A 20,010-nucleotide genomic window follows, 5' to 3' on the forward strand; every position below is an offset into this window, starting at 1 on the left:
AAAATGAATACCAGCTATGTACAGGAGGGGAACAATAGAGAAATTGAAAGGTGATAAGTTTTGTTTGTTTTTTGTTTATTATTAATATTATTACTGGAATAATGAAAATACTCTCCAAATGATTGAAGTGATGAATGCACAAATATATGATTATACAAAATACCATTAGGTGTATAATTTATAAGGATTTATGCTTTATTAAAATATATTAATAAAATGATTTGTTAAAAAGATACGTGCATATTTTTATGTAAGAAACAATATATTGGAGAAAATGTAACTTTCTCTTCATAGCTATGAACATATATATGTGGGTCTTAATTTCCTTATCTGAAATTGAAGTAGATGGATTAGTTGGTATCTACACTCACTTTTACCTGTGGTATAATTTAAGTTCACTTGGAAATATGAACTGTTGATGACAAGAATGTTGACCAATATATACTTTCACTGCACTGTTATGGATTGCGGAGGGATCATTCACATCTTAGTCTATATGAGCAATTGGGGAGTGTCCTATCAGCATTGCAGCATGCAGTTGCTCTGTGTATATATTCATCCTCATTACATTAAAACAAAGGAAAAAAATAAAACCCTGAATGTTCTATTGTCAAAGAACAGCTAGGATAATCTTTCCAGATGCAGCTTTTACAGTGTGAGAACAATATATTAGAAGAAAAACACAAGATTTCAGAGCTGAATTCTCCTTGACTTGGTTCCAGCAACTTATTAGCCAATCTGAGATTAAGATTTTACAGAAAAATGTAAATGCAGATACATATTAAATTATGTAATTTATATGAGAGTAAAATGATTAAATAATAACATTTATTTGATAGTATTTTGCAAAATTTACTTGCTATTACTATGTTTGGAAATCATATCTTTGAAAGTTTAAAACATATTCCTCTGAATATAACCCATATTTATAAATTCAGCAAATCATATGGGTCTTTTTCCCACCTGCTACAATGGAAGGAAAATTCACTACATATGAAAGTGATTACCACCTTCTGTTACCATTGCTTAAAATCAACCCATTTCATGGTATCTGCTTTGAGCAGCCTAAGAAACCAAAACAGATTTGGTCTCAGGTGAGTGGGGAACTTCTATTGCAAATACCAAAAATGTGGAAATTATTTTGGATTTGGGTAATGGGAAGAGGCTGAAAGAATTGTGAGCTTTTCAATAGAGGCCTAAGTTGGTGTGATGAAACTTTTGGTAGAAATAAGGATGCTAAAGTTATTTCCAATTAGGCATTAGACAGAAATGATCAATGTGTTATTGTGGGAAGCTGCCTGTGGCACTGGTGTTGTATTGGCAATCTTGTTGCTAAGCGCTATTTTTAGATACTAACTCCCTTAAGTTTTCTTTTTCCCACCCTGGCTGTAGTAATTAAGTTTCTATCCTCATGCCATTCAGATGGTTGTTTTGAAACGTCTGCGAAAAGACTTCGTGACGTGGACCAATCAGATCTATCTGTGTCCCGAAACCTCATTCATCCCTGGCTATAAATACCCCTGATTGACCCTCAATAAACGAGACTTGATCAGAATCCTGTCTTGTCTCCATTCTTTGTGTCTCTTGTCCCTTTTCATTCCCACTCCCTCCCTCAGGTCTCTGTTCGACTGACCCGCGAGTCGGGTCACGTTATTGTAAACTGGAAGGAAGTTGAAATTTGTATTAAAGTGGTGGAGAACTTGGCAAAACTGAGTTCTGATGTCACATGGAAGGCAGAATTTGAGTGATGAAGTCATATTTAGCTAAGGAGATTTCAAAAGTAAGTATGGAAAGTTCATCCTGGTTTCTCCTTGCAGAATATAGCAAAATGTGAGAGGAAAGGGATAAGCTGATAACTGAACTCCTGGGCACAAATAAACCAAAAATTGATGGGATTGAAAATTCTGAGCTTATGAATAATGAGCCCCAATGGAATAATGCTCCAAGTGAGGGTTTAACTGAGCATGAAACCAATAAAAATTTCATTGGTAAGATTGGAAATGCAGTTATCCATAAGGATAAGTAGAAAGTTCTTTTTTCAGATGGTTTGGAACCTTGTGTATTACATGTAGAACTGACCAGAGACTTGAATGAATAGACAACTGCTAGCCTGGACTAAAAGGGCCAGAATAGAGACTGATTGAAGGAAAAATCACTTTCTAGGCAGGACCATGGAATCTGAGGTCTGGACTAAGGACATCTTCTCAGGCCATGAGTGTGGAAAGTGAGTATAGGTGTCTTTTGCACCATTTTTCAGGAAGAGTGCTTCTACCTGAGTTTTTTTAGAGAATGGAGCATATCGCCCAGGGATTTCAGCATTTGACCATCATCCAAGTGTTCTGAAAATGGAGATTTCTCCCTAGTTTTGGAGAGAACATGGCCACAGTGAAAGCATTTGAGAACAGTGGAGCTGCCACTCCATCAAGCCTGGAAGACAATATGTACCTGTGTGAATGGGAATGTTTATGCTATGCCTGTCCCTTCTTTGTATATTGGAAGCAGATAACTTGTTTTCTAGGTTTCACAGAGTCACAGAAGTAGGAAAATATATCCCAGGAAAGACCATAAATATAAGTGATCTTTTGAGATTCTGTATTTAGTATTACTGTCGCTGAAATGATTTAAAGCTTTATGCATATTGTGACAGCATCAGTGTAATTTGTTTGTGGAAAGAACCTGTATTTTTGGTTTCAAGACACTGGAGTGTGGGGATTTGAAACTACCACAGAAAGAATGGCCTGTGAGAAAGACATAGTCTTACATTTAATCCATTACTGTGAGTATGCACCCATTGTAAGTAAACTTTTGACGATGAATGACTTACCTCATTTGTATAGGTCTTAATCCTCTTGCTGGAGTCCTTTATAAATGGAATGAATACATAGATAGAGAGAGAAAGCAATGGAAGCAATAATTTAACTTTCTACATATGCCTCTTCCATCACTTTTACTAAATATGTGGTTGGTGCTGGTGTTGGTATATACCCAGAAGACTTGAATCTCTGGACTGGCCATGTGTCAGCTGGGCCCTGAGCCTCAGCATAGCTGCAGCACCTACTCTCTGGTTTGTTGGACTTGCACAGGTCAACTAACAGGAAGGTGAGGATGGTCAACCACCACAACAAGAAACTGAGAGTGCCTACAACTCCAAGCAGGAGAATTATATCAATCAACCATGTGGGATCTAAGCCTCCTCTTAATATAGAGGTGGAGTGGACATCACCAGCACAGGGTCCACAGGTCAGAGGAATAAAATATGGATTAAAATGAACTTACTGGTATTCTATAGAACTAGTTGAGCACTAGTAGAATATTGTGACTTGTAATGGAAGAAACTGTAGCATTGATCCACAGAAAATGGCCAAGGTAGTTGAAGCGGGCATGGACAGGGAAGTAGAGATGAGATATAGGGGCATTTTTGGGAATCTGGGGTTGTCTTAAATGATATTGCAGGGACAGATGCTGGACATTATATATCCTGCCACAACCCACTGAATTTAATAGGGGAAAGTGTAAACTACAATGTAAAATATAATCCATGTGTTGCAGCAGTGCTCCCAAATGATTTCATCAAATGCAAAGAATGGGCCACAATGAAACAGGTTGTAGATGTGGGAGGAGTGGGGAGTGGGAAGTGGGATATGTGGAAGCCTCTTACATTTTTTAACGTAAAAATTTTTTGTGGGATCTATGTATCATTTAAAAAAAGTCAATTTATTATTAAAATTAAATAAATAAATTTGAAAACATACTTAAATAAGAAAATAAAGCAACAAAACCCGGAAAAAAGGGAAGAGACCAGCAGATGCTGGATGCCATGAGCCTTGTCTTGCCATGTGGCAGAGGAACCAAGGTTTGCTGGCAGCCAGTATATGGGAAAAAGCATTGCTTCAATGAGTCCTTGATTTAGACATTTTTACTGCCTCAATCTGTAAGGTAATGAATTCCTACTGCTTAAGGCCAACCCATTTCATGGTATTTTCTTTGAGCATCCTAAGAAACATAAATATTCTTATTCTACTTTTAAGGCTCAGTTTGTACATCACCATCTCTTTGCCTTCCTACACCCTCATTTCTGAATAAGGAAAATTCTCTTTGTGCAAGAACCATCCAGGCATTGTATTAGGTCATTTATATACCTAACCTAAATGGACCAATCAGAGTTCTCTGGAAGCAGCCTCATGTGTTTCTTCATACATAAAATGACCATATAATTCACTATATGATCTGGCCACTTTAACCATAGTTTACTGAAAAGAAAATCCACTCAAGGGCAACAAATCTATATTGGTAAGGAGTCTTCAAGACAGCTCAGTAGAATTCTCTTTCCAAACAATGTGGAGATTAGTGAAATCAAACTGATTGTGGTTTAGAGTTTTTTTACTTGTTGACAGGTGTCAAAGCAAACTGATGCCAATATGAAGGCATTATGCAAATTATGTATAAAAACCTGGGAGATTTTGGAGTCACAAAATAATGACAGTAGTTGTAGAAATGTGGACAGAAGGGAGCTGAGCAGCTCACAGTAGAAGATGAATTAAATGTTGATTAGAAAGTAACAAAATAAACAGTCATTAAAGTTGTATGAGAGTCTTATTCTTTCTCTCTCTTCTAGCTTTGTTGAAATTTGACTTCATGGATATGTCTACAAATTCTGCCTAATATTTCTATTTCCCTCTGTCCTCCACAGACCTATACAAAAAACCCCTTATTACTTTAAGTAAACTAAGTGAGTCTTTGTTCCTTGCAATTAAGAGTCTAATTTTCAGCAATTCTGCAAGGCCAAGATTATCACTAAAACATATTAAAAAATTAGGCAAGATGATTAATTATATTTCTAAGTTCAAACAGGTGGTCAATGACTGACACATTATTTGAACCTTTTTCTGACCACAAAATCTACCTTACATTCACACTGTTTGACTCCCATATATTTAATATTAATGTTTTTTTATTATGAAATTGTTGACAACAGTAAAGACAATACCAATACACTCACCACTTATTTTACAAGCTTTAATAGACTGCCATGTAAACTTCAGTTTTTTATCTTATAAAATCTTATACATAGCTAAAGTTAATGTCCATCAATTTTTCCTTCCTTCCTCCTTCCTGAAGATAATTGTATGTGTTTTTCATTTTCTTGTATTTATATATGTTCTTAGTATGGAATTATGTTTCCAAAGACAAAGAAGAAACATAGAACTGAATTGACCTCTCTAATATTGGTTCTCAAGAGTTTTGCACTTCTTGGAGGAACATTAATACATCAATGGATGAATAAATAAATCAGTATGGGGTTACTAATCTGTATGTGTGTATTTGTCTAAGTGAAAATAATAATATCTACTATCACACTCACTATGCCTATTGTAATCACTATCATAAATTTTAATGCACCAATTAAGAGGTACTTATTCTCAGTAACGAGGATAATTATTAACTTAAATATTTTTAGCTATTTAAAAAGCCCTCTTTTTTTTTTGTTACTTTTAACCAATATAAATTAAACAAGGTTTGGTACTTTATTCACACCAGCTTTAGGGAGATACAATAATAGCTAAAGTATAGTAGAATTGGGTCTAAAACTGACAAATCTTGACTCCCTGGTGAAGTTCTCTTTTCACTACATATTGCGGTTATCAGTCACCTATTTCATGTAATAGACCAAGGGCAAGAAATGATCAACTTTATAAACCTATAATAGTACGGCATAACTAAACCCTTGAAGTAGGATATTTGAAGTCTGCATTTAAAAGATCATTTTGCTATCTCAATAAGATAATCAGTGCTCACTTCGGCAGCACATATACTAAAATTGGAACGATACAGAGAAGATTAGCATGGCCCCTGCGCAAGGATGACACGCAAATTCGTGAAGCGTTCCATATTTTTGAGGTGGAGGCATCTTCGGGACATGGAGCTGCCCTGGATGGTGCTTCAGAGGTAATCACCAGACATTGTAAATCCTCACAGGGCCTACATGATGGAATAGAGGAGAGTATGGGCCATGATGTGAACCAATGTATATGAGGTGCAGAGGTGCCCAAAGATGTACTTACCAAATCCAATGGATGTGTCATGATGATGGGAACGAGTGTTGTTGGGGGGGGGGAGGGGGGGGGGTGGGGGGGGTGGGGTTGAATGGGACCTCACATATATATTTTTAATGTAATATTATTACAAAGTCAATAAAAAATAAAAAAATTAATAAAAAAAAATAAAAATAAAAATAAAAAAAAAAGATAATCAATAATTTATCAGTCATTTAACATTATTTTTTCATATTTTCATATTATTAGTCATTACATTAGTCTGTGTGGGGACAAAAGTATATGACCATGGCCTGAGGAAGTTTAAAAACCAGAGGGAATCAGGAAAAACAGGAATAACACTTTATTAAATGAAAAGAAAATGTCTAATTATTTCAAATAATGAAGTACAATAAGTGTGACAGTTTGAATTTTGCAAATTCCTAAAAGAGGTTATATTTTTGAAAAAATCCATTCCTAGGGTGTGGGGCCCTTTGATTGCATTAAATTCACTTAAGGATTCTTTCATTAGCTCACTTGATTAGATCACTTTAGATTGGACTATATCAGTGAAATGTGACTAAGGTTGGGTTTTTGCCCTCCTACTGGATCTTATATAAATGGAGACATAGAGAGAAAAAAAGACACACAGAGAAAAGTAACTCATTTTTATATTGCTGTGCAAGAGAGAGGACTGCAGGAAGACAAAGAAGCCATGAGAGGTTGAGACGGGTTCCAGAATCTGTAATCAGCAGAATACAGAGTCATGGAAAGAGGTCCCTAGGGTTTGGGCCCACCGAGCAGCTTGGGAGCTTGGGAGCCTGGAGGGGATGGCAGGGACCATAGCAGAGATTCATCACCATCTTGACTTGCCACATGGAAAGTCACCAAGTTCACCAGTAGTTGACTTGAGAGAAAGCATCTCTGATTATGTCATAAATTGGACATTTCATGGCATAAGAAGTGTAATATTTTACCCCCAATAAAATTACCATTATAAAAGCCAAAACATTCCTGGTGTTTTGCATTGGTGACTGCGGCGGCTTGCTCGGTCGGTAGAGGTGGGGTCTGGCTGCGGACGAGGGGTCGGTCCCGCTTGGGACGAGGGGTCGGTCCGGCAGCAGACGAGGGATCGGTCTCACAAGGGGTTGCGCGGTTCGGCTGACGGGGTCGCCCGGAGAAGCAGGCGACGAACTGGGGACAAGGGAGGCCAGGCCCTTGTCGGAGGCTCTCAGGACTGGAGGGCGCACGGCAGAAGAACTACCGCGGAGACAAGGTAAACACGCAAGTCCACTTTACTGAGGGAGAGGCAACAGTTTTATAGGGGCTGGGGAAGGCTGATTGGTCGAAGCCACGCCCTGTTCTGATTGGTTGCCGGCGAAAGGTCAGTGGGCGGTACTGGGCGGGGGAGGGGTGGTGGTTAGGGATTGGCTGTCGCTGTTGCTGGGGGAAGGGGCAGGGTTTCGGGATTGGTGGCTGCTGTTGCTGGGGTGGAGGGCAGACTTGAGTTTCCCGCCCACGCCTGGCTGTTGCTGCTGTTGGGGGAGGGGAAAAGGGCGGGCTGGATTTTTCCGCTCACACCTGGCTGTTGCTGCTGTCGGGGGAGGGGAAAAGGGCAGACTGGAATTTTCTGCCCTGCGCCTGCGCAGGGAGAAGGAAGAAGAAGGGTGCCGCCCCACAAGGCATCGGGTGGCGCCATCTGGGAGGAGGGGCGGCCGCGGAAGCATGGCTGCCGAGAAGGGGAGACCCGAGGGCACTCTGCGCCCATGCCGAGCTTCCTTCAGGGGTGGCGGTGGGCCCGACCAACCACCCTATTATGGGGGCAGCGGAATTAGGCCTAGCGCGGCCGCTCCCCTGCCAGGCCAGCAAACCACACTTCAGCCGGAGGGGTGACCGCATTTCCCCCTTCTTTTCAAATAAGGGCCAGGATGGCAGCAGCAACAAGTAGCCGAGGCCCAAGAGGCAGTAAGCAATGAGGGAAGCGGGGCTGAAGAGGGAGGTGAGTATGACGGGGATACAAATGTACAATTTGGGGGGCAGTATCTTGCCGTTGCAAGCAAGGGTGGCCAACGTCCAATTCTTGTTGATCTCGGTGGCTATAAGGTCCATCTGCTTGTTAAAAGTCCAGGATGACAGCGCGTTACAGGTAGTTGATCTCTTCTTGGCGGCGAAGAGCGGTAGAGGCAGACTGTGTGATGGTCTGGAGGATCGCAGCGGTGAGGACAAGTCGCGTCAGGGCACCAGCGACGGTGGTGGCGGCAGCGTCGGGAGTGGTGGAGACGTAGGCGAGGACAATAAGAAGGCCAAAGTCTTCACGGGCGCGAGAGAGGCCGATGTTAATGGGGCAGGCCGATATGGGGCGGCCCAATCTGCAACGCAGTAGGGGTTCAAGCGAAAAAAGGAGGGGGGCGGGGGATGAGAAAGGACGCTTTGGATGGCTGAGAAGAGGAGTGAGGTCGAGACAGGAGGAAGCTCCGCAAGCTGCGGGCCGGGGAAAGCGGGTTGCGGGCCGTTTAGCGGGGCTGGTGAGAGGGGTTAGCTTGGCCAGAGGTGGCGAGGGAGAGCATAAGGAGAAGGAGAGAGACTATGTTAATTGGCTCGGCAGCATGGCGAGGGTTGCGGCGTCTGCACTGACGGTAGAGTGCGAGCAGTGAACGGACTTCAGGGTTGGATGGTTGCCTCTCGGGGTGGAGGGTGAGCTGGCTCAGTTGGTGCTGGATCACTCGCATCTGGCGCCGTGCCCTGCGGGACATCCGCTGCTGAGGTGGCGGGTTTGACGTATCTCCCGGGGACCCAGATTGGCTGAGCGGCATCCTTGAGAGCGCGGCGATGGGAGCCGAGGTGCGCGGTGAGACGAGGGGTCGGAGCCGGTGGGGCTCCGACGGTGGTCACGGGCCAAGAGAAGGCCCCGACGAGGGGAGGGCGGGACGACGAGCAGTGGAGCAAGGCAAAGGGGAGCAAGCGCAGAAGGGAGGAGGCAGAGGTGAAGGCAGGGTTGGAGGTGCTCAGGCACGCGCTCCTGAGAGTTTTATTGGCGCCTCTTAATCATAGCGGGTCTGTATAAGCCCCCGACATGGAAGGAGAAAGCCATCCAGCGATTCTCCCAGACCGCCGTGGATCGTATGAGGTCGCCAAGGTTCAGGAGCAGCAATGCAGAGCGAAAAGATAGGGGTGAGAAGAGAGGAGAGCGTAGGGCTATGGTAGGGTTACTTCAGACGTGCAAGCGCGTGCTCCCGAGAAATCCAAGGCTCCTCTTAATCATAGCGGGTCGGTATAAGCCCCCGACATGGAAGGAGAAAGCCATCCAGCGATTCTCCCAGACCGCCGTGGATCATATGAGGTAGCCAAGGCTCAGGTAGCAGCAATGTTGCACGAGAGAAGTCCCAAGGTGAGAAGGGGGGGGGGCCACCAGGTTATGGAGTGAGGCTGTGGTGGGGTTGCCTTGCCCCACGTTGTGCTGTGGTGGGGTTGCTTTGCCCCACGTTGGGCGCCAGCTGCGGCGGCTTGCTCGGTCGGTAGAGGTGGGGTCTGGCTGCGGACGAGGGGTCGGTCCCGCTTGGGACGAGGGGTCGGTCCGGCAGCAGACGAGGGATCGGTCTCACAAGGGGTTGCGCGGTTCGGCTGACGGGGTCGCCCGGAGAAGCAGGCGACGAACTGGGGACAAGGGAGGCCAGGCCCTTGTCGGAGGCTCTCAGGACTGGAGGGCGCACGGCAGAAGAACTACCGCGGAGACAAGGTAAACACGCAAGTCCACTTTACTGAGGGAGAGGCAACAGTTTTATAGGGGCTGGGGAAGGCTGATTGGTCGAAGCCACGCCCTGTTCTGATTGGTTGCCGGCGAAAGGTCAGTGGGCGGTACTGGGCGGGGGAGGGGTGGTGGTTAGGGATTGGCTGTCGCTGTTGCTGGGGGAAGGGGCAGGGTTTCGGGATTGGTGGCTGCTGTTGCTGGGGTGGAGGGCAGACTTGAGTTTCCCGCCCACGCCTGGCTGTTGCTGCTGTTGGGGGAGGGGAAAAGGGCGGGCTGGATTTTTCCGCTCACACCTGGCTGTTGCTGCTGTCGGGGGAGGGGAAAAGGGCAGACTGGAATTTTCTGCCCTGCGCCTGCGCAGGGAGAAGGAAGAAGAAGGGTGCCGCCCCACAAGGCATCGGGTGGCGCCATCTGGGAGGAGGGGCGGCCGCGGAAGCATGGCTGCCGAGAAGGGGAGACCCGAGGGCACTCTGCGCCCATGCCGAGCTTCCTTCAGGGGTGGCGGTGGGCCCGACCAACCACCCTATTATGGGGGCAGCGGAATTAGGCCTAGCGCGGCCGCTCCCCTGCCAGGCCAGCAAACCACACTTCAGCCGGAGGGGTGACCGCAGGTGACCTTTGGCAAACTAAGACAACAGGAGAAATAAATTTTCAGTATTAAGATTTATTTGAAAAAGGAGCTGTTCCTTTGCAGGTTTTCTTTCCTCCCTAAATTTGTAAACTTTGAGGTCTCCAAAGGTCAATCTTAGACCTTTCTCTGTTTTGTTTGTCCTCTGTTGGTATTTTAATACAGTTTAAGAATAATTTAATAACATTTAAAAACTTATAACTCCCAAATGTCTACCTCTACCTTAATTTATTTTGTCAAAGTCTGGCACATAAATAAACTGCTTTCCCAAGATCTCTACTTGGGTATAAAATAAGAATCTGAAACTTAATATGTGCAAATCCAAATTCTTGACGGTCTCTATGTCTGTTTCACTTGCAGCTATCCCTGTTTCCTTAATAGACCACAATCCTTCCAATTGTTTAGTGAAAGCTTTGGAGTAATATTTGACTTTTTTTTCTTTTTCATACTTCACAACCAATCTGTCCTGTCACAACAGGAAATCCTGTTCATGATACCTTCAAAATATATCTAGATTCTGACCACTTTCCATCATAACCACTACCACAAACCTGAACAAGCTACCATCATTTCTCACATGAAAGCTTAGAAAAGGCTGGCAAATCAGAATGGCTTCTATGAGCAGGTGACATTTGACTCCAATTGGAATGATGCTTAGGAGTTAATTCAGCAGCATTCCAGGCAGCAGTATCATCATTCTGCTTCAGTGAGAATGAGGGATTAGATGGATATCAGTGGTTGATGCAGGAAGATCAATATGATGACTATTGCAGCAGTCTAGGCAAGAAACAGAACCAGTCCCCTTCCAAGGAACAGAGAGTGGCTGTAAATGTAAACAAGATATAGTAGTTCCATCCATCTGTTCCATGGGATCTAAGATCTTTCTCAATTAAAAGCAGAGCGGGCATTACCATCTCCAAATCCTCAAGATTGGTGAATGAACAATGGACTAAAGTTAACTTATTATTATTCTACTATAAATTTTTTATCCTATCAATGGAAGAACTTTTATCATTGATATAAAGTTAGTGACCAGCAGAGTTTATGAAAAATGGGAGAGAGAAGGATAGGTGTAATATGGGGGAATTTTTGGGACAATGCAATTGTCTTGCATGACAAGGCAGTGATGGATACAGGACATTATCTTAACCTACAAAATTGTACAGGCTAAAGTGTAAACTATGATGTAATCTGTAATCCATGTTTAGCAGCAATGCTTCAATATGTGTTCATCAATTATAACAAATGTACCTCACTAGTGAGGGATGTTTTTGATGTGGGAAAGTGTGGGAGGGGGATAGAGCAGAGCATATGGGAATCCCTTATATTTTTATGTAACAATTATGTAATCTTAAAGCTTCCTTAAAAATAAAAAAAAATAACTGAAAAAGAAACAATAGTAGCTTGGAACAAGGTGATATCAGGTCATGATGATAATGAAATGTACACAAAAGGGAGTCCAGGATAAGAAAGGAAGTGGCAGCAGAATCTTAAGGATGGATGAAAAATAATTATTGATTTATTTAATTAAAATATTTCATATAATTTAGGTGGGTTAATGGAAACAGTTGCAAAACATGGACCATTGCATCTTGTAAATGAGTATAAATAACCAGTATACCATAATACATAAGTTTCAGGGATTATTTTAATTTGCAACATGTGAACATTTTTATAACACATTAACGTATGCTATTTCACTTGTCACAATTTCTGAGAAAATACTGGCTAATTGTAAATATTTTCTCTCCAATCTGTACAATATACAGCACCAGGAGAAAAATGCAGCTCTATTAAAATGACCTGTGCGTTCCCATTCACTCATCCAGACATTCAACACATTGAACATTTACTATGTTACAGACTTTTAGCATAGAGAGATGAAAAACCATAAGTCTTATCAAAGCTTGTTCTCTTGAGGCTTTCAAACCTGAACTTAAATCCTGATCCCACTCTTACAATCAGTATTATGGTAGGTAAATTACCCATACTTTAACCTTCAATTTCCTGATCTTTTAAATAGAGATAATGATAGTTCCCGAGTCACAGGACTTCCATATTGCCAAGTCCAACAAATGCTTCTCTGTCCCTATGACCCAGAATATCTCTGCTGGTAGAAAGTTGAATTCTTCCTTGTTCTTAATTCTCTCTGTTCCAAAGACTTCTGTAAAACAACTCTTTCTGGGTTCTCCTAATAACTCTGACAATTATTTCTACTGCTTCTTTGTAGATCTACTATTTCTATCCTTTACTTTAGGATTAATTTGCCTATAGTCATAAGACTGACTGACTTTACACAGTCTCCCCAGGTGTGGTTATAAACTCACACAAATCTATCTAAGCCATGTAAACTGGGGATATGAGATCTTTAGCCTTATCTGCTACAAAACTACCTGATTCAGACAAAGTTGTAATGTGCCTGTTGGAGTTGATTTCCTAGATTTCCGAGGCCACTCAAATTCAGTACAGTCAAACTGAATTCATTTTATTACACCAAACATGTCCTATTCATTTATTCTCTATCAAACTGGATGCCAACAACTACATCAATCAGTCAGTCTAGCTGGAATCTGGGAGTGTTCTTAAACACCCCCTCTACAAAAAAATTGTTATGGCATATTTCAATAACATAAAAGTATTGTTTTTCCATATTTGTTTCATAACTTTGTTTTTCATAAACAAACCTATAGAGATATATGTGTACACGCTTACTCCAACCATTCTGTTCTCCTCCATCCCTCAATGAAATTATCCACTATCTCGAATTTGGAGTTTGTGATTTCCAGGCATTTTCACTTTCATAATGGATCTCTGCATGCACAAATTTTCAGACACATGCACACACAACACAAACACACATTCTCACACACACATATACACATATATAAACCTATACACAATTTTAAAGTTTATATGAATGGAATCATCCTTCACATATATTTCTAGAAAGTGTTTTTTTTTCTCCAAACTTATGATTGTGATATTAATGCATGTTACTATGTGTAGCTCTGGTTCAATTTTATTTTTACTGTTTTAAAGTACTCCATTGTATAAACATAATATTATCCACTTACTTAACAAAAAATGTTTTTTCCAGTTTTTCTTTTATTTTTTACCCTTCTAAGTGGAGCAACTTTTGATCTTGAAAAATGTCTCCATGTACAGAGGTATGGAAACTTGTATAAGGTATAAATAACTTGGATCATAGGTTACACATATTTTCATCTTTATTCATTAATTTCATAGGGTATGCACAGATAGACATAACAGGATACTGTAAGAGATTCATTGCTCCACAACCTCATAAACAATGTGTACTGTTCTATTTTTTGCTTCTTTTCCTTAAATGATGCAGATTAAATGCTGTCTTGTTATTTATAATTTTCTGATTTTTAGTGTGATTTTTTTATATTTCCATGTATGTATTAGCAATCTAGATTCCTTCATGAATTACCTCTACACATCATTTACCCTTCTATTTTGAATTTTTGTAATGTGCTTATTTATTTATGATATTTTTTCTTTTTCTTTCTTTTTTTTAAAAGGGGTACGGGGTATTGAACCCAGGACCTCCTACATGGGAAGCAGGTACTCAAACACTGAGCAACATTTGTGTCCACTCTCCAATGAGAACTGTTTTTAAATTTGTTTGTTTTTAACAGATACTTTGGATCAAATATTGGACCTCATACATGGGAAGCAGGCATTCAACCACATGAGTTACCTCCACACGCCTTTCTTTTTCTAGATACTAAGTCTTTGTCACATAGATGAATTTGAAATAGTTGTCTCAAAATGAGACTTGTATTTTTAAATTTTCTTTTAGTTTTATTATTATATAGAGGTCCTTAATTTTAATATAAATGAGTACATTACTCTCTCTTTTAAAAATTAAGTTTTTGTGTTTTAAATACAAAATCTATTCTTATCCTGAATTCAAAGTTATTATATAATCTTTTCTTTGAAAATTTTCAGTTTTGCTTGTCATATTTAAATCTTCACTTAATATATGACATTTTTTATTATTTATGATGCAAAATAATTCATAGGAATAATAAGTTGTACAATACCATTTTTTTAAAAGTCCACAGTATTCCATACAAATTTTAATAACCATTCTGTTACATATTAAGTTCTTACATATGTGGAGGCACATATAGTGATCCACTTTAAGAATGTTTGTCCCTGTGTTGTATTAAAATATGCATCCTATATTTTATATATTTTGAAGCATGCCACTTTTGTTTTTCAAATTTTTCTTGTTTATTCTTTTTTTTTTTACCTTAATTATAAAATACTTAAAATGCCAACCATCAATTGAGCCTTCAGCAAGCCATATCTTTTTGGTCATGGAGGGAGGGTCTTTCCTCAAAGTGAATCGCTACTGAATCACCACAGTGATGGTGGCAATTTCTCAAAATAATATTACAGGGAAGATTTTTCAACAATTGACTCTTCCTTTAACAAAATATTTTCTGTAGTATGCTCTATTACCCACAGTAGAACTTATCTAAAAATTGGGGTCTTACTCACAAAGTCTACTGCTACTTCATCAAATAAATTTATGTATTTTTCTAAATCCTTTGTTATCATTTCAAAAATGTTCATAGCATCTTCACAAGCAGTAGATTCTATCTCAAGAAATGACTTTCATTGCTTATCGTAAGAAGCAACTCTTCATCTGTTCAAGTTTTATCATGAAATTGCTGCAATTCAGTCACATCTACAGGCTCCAATTCTAATTCTAGTTCTCTTGCTATTTCTATAACTGCAGGCACTTTCTTCACTGAAGTTTTTTTTTTCTCCGATAATGATGTTTAATCCATTTCCATTTAAGGTACTAGTAGAGAAATAAAGATTTAAATTTGACAATAAGCTGTGGTTTACTTTTTCTGTATTTATTGTATGTTTTTTGTTCCTTGGGTACTCCTAACTACCTATTTCTCTTTTTTCTCTCTATTTTTTAAAATGTTACATTCAAAAAATATAAGACGTTCCCATATACCCTCACCCCCCTCACCTCACTCCTTCCACATCAACAACCTCATTGTGGAACATTCATTGTTTTGTTGAATACATTTTGAAGCACTGCTGCACCACATGGATAATGGTTTACATTGCAGTTATACCTTCCCCCAGTCCACACAGTGGACCATGGAAGGACATACAATGTCCAGCATTTGTTCCTGCAGGACCACCGAGGACAACTTCAAGTCCTGAAAATGCCTCCACATCATATTTCTTTTTTCCTTTCTAAACCCTCAGCAGCTACCGTGGTCACTTTCTCCACATTAATACTAATCACAATAGTTCCATAGTAGAATATCAGTAAGTCCACTCTATCCATACTCTATTTCTCCATCCTGTGGACCCTGGGATGTTTATGTACACTCCGCCTCTATATCAAGAGGGGGTTTTAATTCCACATGGTTGATGGATGCAATTCTGAAGTCTTGAACCTCTTAAAGTCATCCATGAGAGTTTGAATCAACTTCTTCCAACCTCCTGTGTATGTTGATATTTAGACCTGTCTCATGAATCACAAATGTTCTTAATTGCATCTATGATGGTAAATCCTTTTCGGAAGTTTTTCCATTTACTTTACTCAGATCCATCAGTGAAATCACTATTATGTCTGCTCTAGCCTTTTGTTTCTGTTAAAGTTTTTTAATTTAATATTTGTTAGAATATTGGGTCCTATTTACTAAAAATCAATTTTATTATTACCTATTAACAGAGCATACAATTCCTTCAAGGTGTACAATCAATGAAATTCGCTATAAGCACATAGTTGTGCATTCATAAGTTCAATCATTATTAGAAATCTTTCATTATTTCAATATTAATAATAATAAATAAACAAAAATAACTAAAGAAACAAGCCAGAAAACTTCACACCTCTCAATATCTCTATGCTTCTCCCACTGTAGATAGTTGCTATTCTATCCAAAGTATATAATCTATGTTTTTTATTATAATCACAATGTTATACATTCATCAACCTGAAAATTCAAAAACAGGCTTTCTCTGCCTAAGGGAGCCTACATCAAATCCTGGTGTGTATTTCTGTTTTTACTCCCAATTCTCAGCAAGCACTGTTCTTTCGCCCATTTAAGAAATAAATTCTTTCTACTGGCCTACTTGGACTAGTACAACTCCTTCATGCAATAAACTGAAAAAAGCATAAAAAATTTTAGAACAATTTCATTACACCTAAAACAAAGACTACAAAACCCTTAGCATTACTTCCTCAGACCTTCATAACAACTAATATTTCATCTTTATGAATTGATTTATAATTATGTTTTATATAAAGGGAATCATAAATATGTAGTACTTTGTTTCTGGTCTCCTTCACTTAGTATAATGTGCTTTTTTGGTCTGATATGGATATTGTGTAGTATTAAATTATATTGGTTTAACTTCATGGAAAAAGTGTCTTATATATACAGTTCTACCCACACTTGTATTTCACATAATATATTTATATTTTACGTAATATATTTAGTTCACAATAGGGCAGTCATATGATATTTTTCCTTTTGTTTCTGCCTTGCTTCACTCCACATTATATCCTCCAGTTTCATCCATGTTATTATATGTTTCACAACTTCTTTTCTTCTTACCACTGCATAATATTCCATCCTGTGAACACTCCACAATTTATCCTTTCATCCCTTGATGGACAACAACGTTGATTCAAACTTTTGGATATAGAGAATAATTCTGCTATGAACATTGGTGTGCAGTCATTCAAGAGCATATTATTCAATGGCATTAATCACAGTCATAATGTGCTACTATCACTACCATTTGTTCCCAAAACTTTTCCATTACTACAAACAGAAACCCTGTACTTGTTATGCATTAACTTGTTTTTCTCCCTCCCCACCTCTGCCTCTGGTCACCTCTCCTCCACTTTCTGTCTTTATGAATTTGCACATATTAGGTATTTCATACAAATGGAATAATACATTGTCTGTCCTTTTGTGCCTGGCTTATTTCATTCAACATGTGTTTAGGTTTCATCCCTGTTGTAATATGTATCAGAATTTCATTAATTTTTAGGACTGAGTAATATTCCATTATGCCTATCCATTTGTCCTTTAATGAACATTTGAGTTGCTACCACCTTTTAACTATTGTGATCATGCTGCTATGAACATTGGAATTCAAATATCTTTTTGATTCCCTGCTTCCAAGTTTTTTGGATATAAACTTAGAAACAAAATTATTTTGTCATATGGTAGTGCGGCTGGGGTTTGTTTAACCCCGACGCTGACGGGGGGGTCTGGAGGGGTCAGGCTAGACCGCAGCGGCGTCTGAGGCTGCGGCAGACAGCCTCAGAGGGGCTCTCAGGTGTGGAGGACGCACGGCAAGGGGAGGAAGAAAGCCGCGGAGACCAGGTCTGTGCGCAAGTCTGGTTTATTGCGGAAGGGGACACAGCTTTATAGGGTTAGGGACTGCGTGGAGGGATTTGATAGGTGCGGGAGGGTACTGCTTCCTGATAGGTGATTGTAAGCGGTTGCTAGGCAGAGGGCTGGCTGAGAGGTTTGGAATAGGGGAGGGGAAAGGGGGAGTGAGAGCTGGCCGGATGTTGGGCTAGGCGGAAGATAGAAAGGGGGAGGGCGGTGCCGGCCAGCCGCTAGCAGCAAAGGCCTAGTCAGGCGTGGTCACCTTATCTAGGCCCAGTGGGCAGAGGCGGTATCACTTCTTGCCGCACTGTTTGCTACTGTGGCAAGCCGGGCGCCCTTCCTCCCACAATGGTAGTTCTATATTTAACTTTTTGAGTAAATACCAGTTTTCCATACTGGCTGCAACTTTTTTTGCATTCTGCTTAACAATCTATGATAGTTCTTATTTATCCACTACCTTCCAAACATTTTCCTTTTTTAAATGACTATTCAAGTTTATGTGAGATGGTATCTCAATGTAGTTTTGAGTTGCATTTTCCTAATGGCTAATGATTTTGAACATCTTATTGGCCATTTGGATATCATCTTTGGAGAAATATCTACTCACTAGCCAATTTTGAATTGGGTGTTTTGTTTGTTTTTGAATTGTAGTTTTTGTACATTCTGTATAGAAAACCCTAATCATATAAATGTTTGTAAATTCTGTAGGTTGCCTTTTCACTTTCCTGACAATTTACATTGATGCAAAAGCATTTTTCATTGCAAAGTCCAATTTAACTAATTTCTTTCTTTTGGTATAAAATCTAAGAATCCATTGCTTAATTCAGAGTCCTGATGTTTTGACCCCATGCTTTCTTCTAAGAATTCTGTAATTTTAGCTCTTATATTTAAGCCATTGATAAATACATTTTCTGTTAACTTTGTGCATATGGTGTGAAGTAGGGGTGTACATTAATTTTTTTTGCATGTTGATATCCAGGTTTCACAGTACAGTTTGTTGAAGAGACTGTTCTTTCCTTATGAGTGAACCTCACAACCTAATAAAAAATGAATTGTCCATAGATATGTGGGTTTATTTTTAATAGACTATTTTTAGAGGAATTTTAGGTTTATTAAAAAAATGTGTAAAATGTACAGGGGTATCCCATACACCACACACATCCACAAATCCCATATACAGTTTCCTGTGTTAGAAAAATCTTGCATGATTATGGTACATTTGCTAGAATTGATGTATCAATATTGATATATTGTTAATAATTAAATCCATAGCTCCCATTATGGTTTGCTCTCTGTATTGTACAGATAAGTGGGTTGTGACAACTGCATAATGTCATGTAACCATCATTACAGTATCATACAGAATAGTTTCACTGCCTTAAAAAATGTCCTGTTCTCATATATTATTTCCCCCAACTCTTCTTGCCCTAACTCCTGCCAATAATAGATCTTGAAACTGTCTCTATAGTTTTCATTTTGCAGAATGTCATACAGTTGAAGTCATGGAGTTTGTGACCTTTTCAGACTGGCTTTTGAATTTAGCAGTGCTTTTAAGTTTCCTCACTTTTTTAATGGCTTAATAGCTTATTACTTTATATCACTGGGTAATATTCCACTGTATGGATGTACCAGTTTATACATTCTGGATAGAATATGTAAGGTATGGGACTGTATAAACAGTGAATCATGTGGTGGATGAGGGAGTGTGATTAACAGTACAAATATGAGTTTTCTCTCATGTCTCATGAATTGTAACAAATGTGCAATACTATAACACAGTGTTAACAATAGGGGGTGTATGGAAAAATACAACAAGGATATAGTATGGACCATAGTTGGAAATAATCTGGTCATGGTTTTTTCATGATTTGTAACTAGTGTTACACAATGATGAAAGGTGTTGGTGGAGGGGTGATGTGTGAGAATTCTGCACCTTATGCATGATTGTTTGTAAGCTCACAATTTCTCCAAGAAAGAAAGGGAGAAAAAAAATAGATATAACCCAAAACACTGACAAAACCAAATACTGGTGAAAACATAAAATAATACCAAATCTCACTCATTCCTGGTGGGAATGCAAAATGGTACAGAGGCAGGTTCTTATAAAAGAAAACAAGAGCATACCATAAAAGCCAGCAATTGTGTGGATATTTAGCTAGAGTTGAAATTTTATGGCACAGAAATTTG

General features: G+C 39.7%; 1 non-coding gene across 1 annotated transcript; it reads left to right on the forward strand.

The window, feature by feature from the left end:
- The first annotated feature begins 5,788 nt into the window (after positions 1–5,788).
- LOC131277325 (U6 spliceosomal RNA) lies at positions 5,789–5,895 on the forward strand. Its single transcript, XR_009184521.1, has one exon. It is a non-coding gene; the product is annotated as a U6 spliceosomal RNA (small nuclear RNA).
- The last annotated feature ends 14,115 nt before the right edge of the window (positions 5,896–20,010 follow it).

The sequence above is a fragment of the Dasypus novemcinctus genome, chromosome X (genome assembly GCF_030445035.2).
Source record: "Dasypus novemcinctus isolate mDasNov1 chromosome X, mDasNov1.1.hap2, whole genome shotgun sequence".
NCBI classification, from domain to species: Eukaryota; Metazoa; Chordata; class Mammalia; order Cingulata; family Dasypodidae; genus Dasypus; species Dasypus novemcinctus.